The following is a 7,752-nucleotide window of genomic DNA, read 5'->3' on the forward strand; positions in this document are numbered from 1 at the left end:
ATTCAAACTGTAATATGAAAGGTGTGAAATATCACATATCATAATCATCTAAATACTGTAGCGGGTGCTAAAATATCAAATAGCTATGCTGTGGTTTGGATTATAGTGCCTATAAAACAGACAAGTCATTATTATTCCCTGTTATAGGAGGACCAAATTTCATGTTTTCATATTATAATGTACATTATACTCTTTAATGGTTTAACTACACACACTACCGTATATATATATATATATATATATATATATATATATATATATATATATATATATATATATATATATATATATATATATATTTTTAATCAATAGGCTACTGTGCGGAAATCAATAATGAGCGCGGAAATGTTTGGTCTTGTGCTAAGCATATCTTAACGTTAGATGTCATTTTATAACTATGCTGAGCTATCTTGTGTGATAGTGACTATATACGGCGTTTCTTTATTCAAAGAACACCAAAGTTGTCAGGAGAGAGCAGTGAGGTAACGAAAGCCCGAGTGACGCATTATGGTTCTGCTGTGATCTTTGTTTGAATTATTATCACTGCTAAAATAGAACAAAAAAAGTCAATATTGCATCTAAAATGTAATTACTTGTTTATTGAACTGCCATATGAAATCAGTGTCACATTTTCAATCGTGATGCTATTCGGCACTTTTGGTCGTGTAATGTTGCTTAACTGCATGTTATAAATATAAAAACTCCACATTTTCAATTTTTACCGCAGTATGCAGCCGTGGCTCGTCATCTAAACATAGACCTCTATATACACCGAATTAATAATAAATTATAAATGTGTTCAGCATTCTGCAACAATTTTTTTTTTCAGATTTTATAACATAAAGTGAGCAGGTTATATCCTAGAACCAGTTTTTACAAGTTGTAATATAAGTCTAAGGTGTCCCCTGAATGTGTCTGTGTTTCAGCTAAAATACCCCATAGATTTTTTTTTTATTAATTTTTGTAACTGCCTATTTTGGGGCATCATTAACTATGCACCGATTCAGGCTGCGGCCCCTTTAAATTGCGAGCTCCCTGCCCCCCGAGCTCTCTACTCTAATACAGTGCATTTACAAAGTTCAGCTAATATAACCCTCAAATGGATCTTTACAAGATGTTCATCATGCATACTGCATGCATGCGTTGGATCATGTGAGTATAGTATTTATTTGGATGTTTACATTTGATTCTGAACGAGTTTGACAGTGCTCCGTGGCTAAAGCTGGAGAGATTTATAAAGAATGAAGATGTTTATGCATTATACAGACTGCAAGTGTTTAAAAATGAAAATAGCGACGGCTCTCTTGTCTCCGTGAATACAGTAAGAAACAATGGTAACTTTAACCACATTTAGCAGTACATTAGCAACATGCTAACGAAACATTTAGAAAGACAATTTACAAATATCACTAAAAATATCATGTAATTATGGATCATGTCAGTTATCATCGCTCCATCTGCCATTTTTCACTATTGTTCTTGCTTGCTTACCTAGTCTGATGATTCAGCTATGCACGGCTCCCAGACGTTAATACTGGCTTGTCTAATGACTTGAACATGGGCTGGCATATGAAAATATTGGGGTCATACATATTAATGATCCCGACTGTTACATAACAGTCGGTGTTATGTTGAGATTCACCTGTTCTTCTGAGGTCTTTTAAACAAATGAGATTTACATAAGGAGGAGGAAACAATGGTGTTTGAGACTCACTGTATGTCATTTCCATGTACTGAACTCTTGTTATTCAACTATGCCAAGGTAAATTCAATTTTTGATTCTAGGGCACCTTTAAAATGTAGCGCATGAATTCTGCAGGCATGTGGGGCAGCCAGTCTTAGAGCCCTACCCAGCTCTACAGCGCCCCACAAATTTTTAGTGTAAATCTTTGGTGAAAAATGGAACTGCAGCACCCTCTCACAGAGAGCCATTGGGACAGATTTCTGGCTGCCCCGCTTATTTCCATTTGACATTACCTCACATAAACCTCGCTCTAGACCAAAACGATATCAGTCCACTTCAGATATGTCTGCATCAGGTCAGTAACTAGTTGGCATGTCTGTTCTTCCTATGTTGAGTAGCTCATGTGAATAGCTTTTATATACAGTAGTTCTATTGTGCTTTTGTTATGTTTTTCTGAGAATAGACATGACTGTTCACTGGAATTCCTACATAACTTGTAACATTCTAAAACAACATTTGGACGCAATGCTACATTAAAGGCCCTGATATACTTAAAACAAAGTTCTTCGTTCTTAAAACAAAACTTTTTCGTTCTTCGTTTAGGCGTAAAACGAAGTTCGAAATGCGTGAGCTGCTATATGTGACCCGATCTGGCGAAATGAGTCGGAAGTCGCAACGTTCTATTTTAACCCTCTACCGCACACATTATGATAAATTTAAAAAAAAAAAATATTTGACTCTTTTTCTTTTCTTAGAATGGCTTAACTTGAAGTGCTGTAAAAAAAAAATTGAAAAAAAAAAACATTATTTTAAGGTACTTTATAATATGTTGCCATATGGCAACAACGTACAATAGTGGAAATAACTTAAAATAAGTGTAAGTGTATATAATTAATATTTTTCCTCAGAAATGTTGTTTGTATTGAATAAATTGGTGCTATTATAAGCTTTAGCAGTAAATATAAATAACACCTTATACTTATTTTCCAACATCTTGTGCTTTTATTTTTGGAATTTATTATTTTGCTGAATAATGCTTTATATTCTTTGAATTTCATTAAGTTTTTTGTGAATATTATTCAAATTCCAAATGTAGACAGTTAAAAAACAAATCTAATACTGTTCATCATGTATCATAAAACATTTACATAAAACCAAAAATATTGTAGTTCATGAAAATTCAACATTAAGCAATCTTATGAGAGGAAGGTTATGAACATGAACCCCCCATAATCCTTGAAACTTCACCTTTTTTCTGTATGAAAGTTCAAAAAGCATTTTTTTTCCAGAGGTGAGACACAGGTACACATCACATTTGGTGCTCTTCACCCTAACAATACACTTACATCCACTTGCACCTGCCTTTTTGAGACACAATGGTAGGCCAGTGGTAGGTCTGGGCCAGTACTGGCTGTGATGGCAGATCTCTGATGTTGATTTAATCCATAATACAAATGCCATGGCAGTCCTTAACATACGACTAATCAACATTATATCACTAGCAATAATGTTTTTATTGTTATAGCTTAACAGACTGCAGCTAACTTTTGCTAGCTATCTAAACTATTATAATAATGTCATTCCATTATTGTGCAGTGTTGCCATATGGCAACACAGACATTTTATCGATTTACCAAAAACTAATTACATAAAAAAAAGAGACATCTTAAAGAGACAGTGGCCAGGAAATGAACACAAAGTGTATGTTGCCATATGGCAACACTATGCGGTACAGGGTTAAGATATGGGCCAATAATGTGGAAAAACAATGAAAAAATCAATTTTTTTAAGCTAATTTCAAAGAACAGACTTTTAAAAATAATCTCCCAAAGTTTCGTAGTCCAGATAATTGAGTAAAGGTATTTAAATGGCTATTAAATTTGACATGGTTTTACTAAATTTGCTGGAAATGAACTTCTCAACTCCTCTCGTCACTTATGAGCATGTCCCGGTATCCCCTGAAACGTCATTATCTCTGCTGTACAAATATGGTGTTACACGTTGTATAGAACCAATCAAAAATCTTAGAAATGTAAACACACTGATTTTTAACAATGGGAAGCCATCCTCCTGTCAGACTAGCGTGCCTTATAAAATAAAACTCCCATCTCTCTTTAAAAGCCAATAACAATTGAATCCATATAGGTAGCACAAAAATTCTTTTTGCATACAAAACCAGAGACTTTAAGCTTTCATATCAAGCCTCCAACATGTTGCGTTGTTTTTACCCTCTAATGAGTCTGATTAATATGCGTTTACAACAAAAATAGTACAGCTGCTAACTGAATACAGGTATGTATATTTCACGTGCTCATAACTTCATGAAAAATGCAGAGATCATAAAAAAGGCACATCAATATTTAAAGCAGACTCTCAAGATTAAAATGAATCCAAAATCAATATAATATGTTGCGTTGATCACAGGATATTACTCACGGAATGATTTAACATACTTGGCTATAAACATGTCTCTCATCTCTCCGGGATGCAGTGTGTATCCAATGTTCCCGGACCCACCCATGTTCGTTTGCCAACGTGGAATAACACAAAATAGATATCATTTTAAAGCTTAGAATCTCATCTTTTTAATGCATCTAACCATTTTGAACTCCTAACGAGTGCTGAGAAGCACCTCTAAACCGGAGTTTAGCGCCCGTTGGCGCCACCTGGCTGCGGAAAAAATGATCAACAATTTTTCAAACTATTCTTTATGCTATCACCACGAAATTTGAAAAAAGATGCAGCTCACATATAGGAGAGCATCACCAAAAAATATTTTTTAGCGATCTTAATGTGTTCCTGAGTTATTCCATGTCAAATAAAAAAAAGAAAAAATATTTTTTAAAAAAGTATATATATTTTTGTCTTTTATCAGCTGTTTCTCAGCAAGAAAATGTCCAAATGTAAAGTAATTTATATTTTCTTAAAATTTTAAATGTTTTCTATCAAATGATACCTACCTTTTGACTCTCCTTGCTGCAGTTTTGGAGTTATGAGTCTTTACTTTTGTGTGTCGCTCAGGAAAAAAAAAAAAAAAAACCTCTAAAAAAGCCTTCAGGTCTTAAAGTGTTAATTCAAATAAATACTTTCAAATAATTTGAGCTTCAGCCTGGTTTATATTTGTATATATAAAAATGTCTTTGGTCAAATTAAGCTGTAAAATAAATTGTTTATCCCTTTTAATGCAATGGATTTTGAAAGATATCAACAAAAAAACGGCCGATTTTCTCGGGTTTTCAATTTGAAAAAGAGGGCAGATGACCATAATTCAAATGGGTATATCTTTAAAACTATCATTTTAAAGCTTATTGTCTCATCTTTCCATTGATACCAAAATCTCAATTTTGAAATTTGGGTCACTGTGACTCATTTTGCTGGATCAGGTCACATATACTGTAAACAAACATCTTACACTGCTAGGGTTGGGAACTGAGAACCGGTGTTTTTTTAAAAGAACTGGAACCGTGCAAGATTTCTAAGTTTCGGTTCCAAAAACGGTTCTGGTGTGATGGGTGGTCGAAGTCAGCCCAGCTAACCAAAATACGTGACTGTTACGTAACTGCAGCGTAATTTGGTGACCAAACTTTCATCGTGGCAACGTATCTAGTTACGTTGTGGCAACCGGAAAAGTGAGATTCCCGGATATATTGCCACAACGTAACTTTGTGACGTTGCCAGTTAGTAACTGCGACGTCGTGGCAATGTTGTGTATCAATGGTTGTGTGTTGGTAATAAGTTGTTAATTTTTAGGGCCCAAGCGAATTAAGCGCGCAGGGCCCTCTTGTTGTTCTAAGGATTATTATTAGGGCCAAAGCCAAGGGCTGAAGGCCCTATTGTTTTCTTTAGGATTATTAGGGCCAAAGCCCTGTAAGGGGCTGAAGGCCCTTTTGTTTTCTTTAGGATTATTATTATTAGGGCCAAAGCCCAAGGGGCTGAAGGCCCTATTGTTTTCTTTAGGATTATTATTATTAGGGCCCAAGCCAACGAAATGGCGAAGGGCCCTCTTGATCTTCTAAGGATTATTATTATTATTAGGGCCAAAGCCCAAGGGGCTGAAGGCCCTATTGTTTTCTTTAGGATTATTATTATTATTAGGGCCAAGGCCCAAGGGGCTGAAGGCCCTATTATTTTCTTTAGGATTATTATTATTAGGGCCAAAGCCCTGTAAGGGGCTGAAGGCCCTTTTGTTTTCTTTAGGATTATCAGGGCCAAAGCCCTGTAAGGGGCTGAAGGCCCTTTTGTTTTCTTTAGGATTATTAGGGCCAAAGCCCAAGGGGCTGAAGGCCCTATTGTTTTCTTTAGGATTATTAGGGCCAAAGCCCAAGGGGCTGAAGGCCCTTTTGTTTTCTTTAGGATTATTATTAGGGCCAAAGCCCTGTAAGGGGCTGAAGGCCCTTTTGTTTTCTTTAGGATTATTATTATTAGGGCCAAAGCCCAAGGGGCTGAAGGCCCTATTGTTTTCTTTAGGATTATTATTATTAGGGCCCAAGCCAACGAAATGGCGAAGGGCCCTCTTGATCTTCTAAGGATTATTATTATTATTAGGGCCAAAGCCCAAGGGGCTGAAGGCCCTATTGTTTTCTTTAGGATTATTATTATTATTAGGGCCAAGGCCCAAGGGGCTGAAGGCCCTATTATTTTCTTTAGGATTATTATTATTAGGGCCAAAGCCCTGTAAGGGGCTGAAGGCCCTTTTGTTTTCTTTAGGATTATTAGGGCCAAAGCCCTGTAAGGGGCTGAAGGCCCTTTTGTTTTCTTTAGGATTATTAGGGCCAAAGCCCAAGGGGCTGAAGGCCCTATTGTTTTCTTTAGGATTATTAGGGCCAAAGCCCAAGGGGCAGAAGGCCCTTTTGTTTTCTTTAGGATTATTATTAGGGCCAAAGCCCTGTAAGGGGCTGAAGGCCCTTTTGTTTTCTTTAGGATTATTATTATTAGGGCCAAAGCCCAAGGGGCTGAAGACCCTATTGTTTTCTTTAGGATTATTATTATTAGGGCCCAAGCCAATGAAATGGCGAAGGGCCCTCTTGATCTTCTAAGGATTATTATTTAGGGCCCAAGCCAATGAAATGGCGAAGGGCCCTCTTGATCTTCTAAGGATTATTATTATTATTAGGGCCAAAGCCCAAGGGGCTGAAGGCCCTATTGTTTTCTTTAGGATTATTATTATTATTAGGGCCAAAGTCCAAGGGGCTGAAGGCCCTATTATTTTCTTTAGGATTATTATTATTAGGGCCAAAGCCCAAGGGGCTGAAGGCCCTATTGTTTTCTTTAGGATTATTAGGGCCAAAGCCCTGTAAGGGGCTGAAGGCCCTTTTGTTTTCTTTAGGATTATTAGGGCCAAAGGCCAAGGGGCTGTAGGCCCTTTTGTTTTCTTTAGGATTATTATTAGGGCCAAAGCCCTGTAAGGGGCTGAAGGCCCTTTTGTTTTCTTTAGGATTATTATTAGGGCCAAAGCCCTGTAAGGGGCTGAAGGCCCTTTTGTTTTCTTTAGGATTATTATTAGGGCCAAAGCCCTGTAAGGGGCTGAAGGCCCTATTGTTTTCTTTAGGATTATTAGGGCCAAAGCCCAAGGGGCAGAAGGCCCTTTTGTTTTCTTTAGGATTATTATTAGGGCCAAAGCCCTGTAAGGGGCTGAAGGCCCTTTTGTTTTCTTTAGGATTATTATTATTAGGGCCAAAGCCCAAGGGGCTGAAGACCCTATTGTTTTCTTTAGGATTATTATTATTAGGGCCCAAGCCAATGAAATGGCGAAGGGCCCTCTTGATCTTCTAAGGATTATTATTTAGGGCCCAAGCCAATGAAATGGCGAAGGGCCCTCTTGATCTTCTAAGGATTATTATTATTATTAGGGCCAAAGCCCAAGGGGCTGAAGGCCCTATTGTTTTCTTTAGGATTATTATTATTATTAGGGCCAAAGTCCAAGGGGCTGAAGGCCCTATTATTTTCTTTAGGATTATTATTATTAGGGCCAAAGCCCAAGGGGCTGAAGGCCCTATTGTTTTCTTTAGGATTATTAGGGCCAAAGCCCTGTAAGGGGCTGAAGGCCCTTTTGTTTTCTTTAGGATTAT

The sequence above is a fragment of the Chanodichthys erythropterus genome, chromosome 1 (genome assembly GCF_024489055.1).
Source record: "Chanodichthys erythropterus isolate Z2021 chromosome 1, ASM2448905v1, whole genome shotgun sequence".
In the NCBI taxonomy this organism is placed as follows: Eukaryota; Metazoa; Chordata; class Actinopteri; order Cypriniformes; family Xenocyprididae; genus Chanodichthys; species Chanodichthys erythropterus.